The sequence below is a fragment of the Pteropus medius genome, unplaced genomic scaffold, assembly GCF_902729225.1.
Source record: "Pteropus medius unplaced genomic scaffold, Ma_sr-lr_union100, whole genome shotgun sequence".
In the NCBI taxonomy this organism is placed as follows: domain Eukaryota; kingdom Metazoa; phylum Chordata; class Mammalia; order Chiroptera; family Pteropodidae; genus Pteropus; species Pteropus medius.
The window spans coordinates 79,069-83,104 of NW_024354500.1; positions in this window are offsets into that span (position 1 = coordinate 79,069).

Sequence of the window (4,036 nt, forward strand, 5' to 3'; positions counted from 1 at the left end):
GATGGAGGAGGAAAGCTCTAGATTAAAAATGACTTAGACGCAGCCACTAATTGCAATGTGTGGATCTTAGTTGGATCTTGGTTCAAAGAAAAAACTATTATTTTTTGTTACATTTATGAGACAAAATAAATTTAAAATCTGAGTAGATCTTTATCAAATTAAATCATTTTAAAATGTTAGGTGCTGACAATGGTGTTTAGGTTATTTTTTAAAGTTCTTGTCTTTTGTAGATACCTACTGAGATATCTACCAATGAGGAGGAACCATGTTTGAGATTTGCTTTAGGATAATTAAAGGAAGAAGAATGTGGGGATGGAAGGAATAGGTTGGCTGTGATTTGTGGATTTGTTGAGGCTGGGTAGTGAATACGTGGAGATTCATTGTTAAAATAAAAAATGGAGATCCATTTTGAAAATTTCCTGAGCAGACGAAACCAATTCAGTCATACAAAGCTTAATTTAGCTTATTTTGCAAGACTAACTTGACCTGGGTCATTTCTTGCTTATGCCTCTGGAAATCATAAGCAAAACTTGAACTATTTCCAAGGTCAATATGAGGTAACCACTGAAAATTCTAATATTATAAGCAACCACTGTGAAGAATAAACAGTCACTGCATTCTCACAAATATACCCCTGAGCCTCATTCCATGTTCTGATTGAAGTGCTCCCAGTTTGCAAGCTGTCTTTGTGGTGTGTGAACCATAAACTTTTACTAACTACTACTTTAGTAATTCATTAGTTTTACTTCTGTTATTTCTGAATTTTTGACAATCTTAATATTTTATCTGCTTTTGTATATAATAGAACTTTCTATAATGAAACATTTTTAAATGCTTTCCTAATTCAAAATATTAGTAAACTAAAAAAATAATTTAACTAGCTGCCTTAGTACACTTAGGTAATAAAATTGAGACAAGATCGGTCAAGACAGTTGGAATGGAATTTAGGCAGCAGCCTATAAGAAAATGACTCTTTTCAAAGGCGGGTAAAAATCAACTAAGCTCTTTGGTAGGCTGCCACAGCAAAGTACCACAGACCGAATGGCTTAACCAACAGAAATTTATTTCATTACAGTTCTGGAGGCTAGAAGTCGAAGGTCATGGTGTTGGCTAGTTTGGTTTCTCCTGAAGCCTCCCTTCTTGACTTGCAAGATGGCCATCTTCTTGCTGTGTCCTCGTATGGTGTTTCCTCTGTACATGCATCTTTAGTGATTCTCCATGTGTTCAAATCTCATCTTCTTGTAAGTACATCAATCTTATTGAATTAGGGTCCACCCTAATAACCTCATTTAACTTAATCACCTCTTTAAAGGCCCTATCTCCAAATACTGTCACATTCTGAAGTACTGAGCATTAAGGCTTCACCATATGAATTTGAGGACACATTTTAGCCATAACAGCTGTCATACTTAGCAATCCTACATCATGAACTAACATTCTGGGAATTTATTTGACAAGTCAACTTCTCTCCACAGACTTGAAAAAAGCCAGGAATTATCAGGTCAAGGATCAATTATTAGTCAAATTATTATTATATTTAGTCAAATTATTATTAGTCAAATTATTATTATAATTATTATTATTAGTCAAATTATTATTATATTTAGTCAAATTATTATTAGTCAAATTATTATTATAATTAGGTCAATTATTAGTCAAATCAGGCCTAAAAGATATTCTGTTTAGGAGAAAAGAATTTTGTATGGAGAAAGATAAAAAAGAAATGTCTCACAAATTGGGGTGTGCAGTTTCCCATCTAAACCCAATGAGCCTGTCAAAGCTTGGATAACCAATGTCTTTCTGACTTTGCTTGAGGCACCTTATCCCATGCAGAGAATAGATGTGTACAGAGAAAACATGTCTTTGCCTGCGCACAAGGCTGCAAAGAGTCAACACGAACCCCTCTGTGTACCATCTGCATTAACAGGGAGAGACACAGGAAACTTCCTGCCATGAGCAACAACAAAGCTTACCCTCCAGCACCCCACAATCCCACAAATGGCCCCCACACATGTTCTCTCCACCTGGATTCTCTGCCAACATCTTATTCAAGGGTTCGGCCAGAACAAGCAGAGCATTCTGTTCACAGGTGGTTTGGTTTGTCCTGTTCCAAATTTTCTAGGCACCTAAACAAATCACAGTACTCTTTCCTCTCTTGCCCTCTCTCTCCCATCAGTCTGCCAAAGAGATACAAAATTGTGGTGGTTTAATTAGGCATTGTTTTGCCACCTTAAATGAGGTTACATTTCCAGGGACACACGCACACACACCCCAAATCTCCTCCTTCCCTATCCTTTATGAGAGCTTACTTTACTCCAAGGTCTCATCTAATCAAATATATTGGCTAAGCTGGCATCAACAGAAGCTCTAAACCAATCACTGAAAGAAGCCTGTCAGACCTACCTGCAATGTGCATTACCTTCTCATATCAGCTGAAATGTAGAAAGATTTTTTTCCAAAACAGCTCTGGACAAGTTTGTACATTTATGTAAGGACTTGCAAATCCCTATACAATCCCTGCTTTCAGATACACTAGTTCCTAGATTTCACCTTATTATCACTTACTGATACAAAAGGGTCCTTGATCCTTAATTCATCAGTAATAACATAATAAGTAATATAACATACATTCCCTTTTCATAAGACCATTTGCATTCCTGCAGCCTACAACCCCAATCATTCTGTATTCCCGAGTTTCCCCAAATTCCTAGTCCAAAACAACCCCACCAAGTAATATCTTGGAAAAGCCAATATGCAAGGGAATTATGCAATATGCACTGGAGAAGGGCTAGACCAGAGGGTCTTACAGACAAAGTCACAAGAAAAGGGAAAAGACTCGAAGATTGCAGTATTAGAGCCACACACAACCCAGTAGTATTGCTGGAGGGAACAAAGAAAGGATTGTGTAGAAGAGGACTGGAGATGAAGAGCCTAGGGAACTTCCGCAGAAGTATGGCAGTAGAAGGTGCCTTTGTCCCCAAATTCCCCAACTACACTCTTCCTAAAGACATTTCCCCTCATGCTGTCAACATCCTTGAACACCAGGAATCTGGGCACTCGTTAGATCGAAATTGGGGCACCTGTCAGCAAAGGACACTGCACGAAACCATTATAAATCTCTCTCCTAGGTATAGCAGAAGCATGCAAAGAACCTGCATTTGGGGTCAGGAAAGCTTGGTTTACAATCCAGACTTTTCTATTTGCTATCCTTATAACTTTGGGCAAATTACTTAACCTGCCGGAACCTTCATGTTCTTATATGTGAAATGAGATAATGCCATCAAAAGGTTATTTAGAGGACTAAACAAAATGTTGTAGGTAAAGTACCTGCCATGTTATATGGCTCAGTAAATATTTTCCCTTCCTGAAAGACTCTTGAGAGCCAAGGCAAGAGGAAATTGTTAACCATGATACCTCTTCTATTATCTAATAACAGGAAAACATCAACATCTCAAAGAGACAACCCTTTCCTTAATACTAAAACAGTGAGATAAATAATTAGATAAAAACGTATTAAATTACATAAAACAAGGGACTTAACATTTAGTTCTCCCATCTGACACATTCCAATGGAAGATTTTCAGTAATTATGAAATATAACCAAAAGCTCTGGGGTTAAGGGAAATGCATCCATTTATCTTTCACAGTCTTCTTTGGTTCTAAGTGTCAATACCGTCAGGGTAATATAGTGCACAGGAGCTAAGATATAACCCAGCTGTCCAATTTCTTGGAGTAAAACCCTGTGTGGCTCCCATAATGATCAACGATGGTTCTAAACCGTGGCTGTGCCAGCCCTAACCCCGATCAAATCAGAATCTCTGGGGACGGGGCCTAAGCATCAGTCTCTTTCAAATTTCCCTAGAAAATTGTAATGTGTTTCCAGACTTGAGAACCTCTGGTGTACAACATCAGCAGAAAGGTGGCTGTGAGAGGCCCTGGGAAGCAAAGAAGACTGTGCCGCGATCTGACACTGGGGCTGCCAAAGAAACAGGCTAGAAACAGAACTAAGTTCCCAGCAGAAGTCTCAGACAGACTT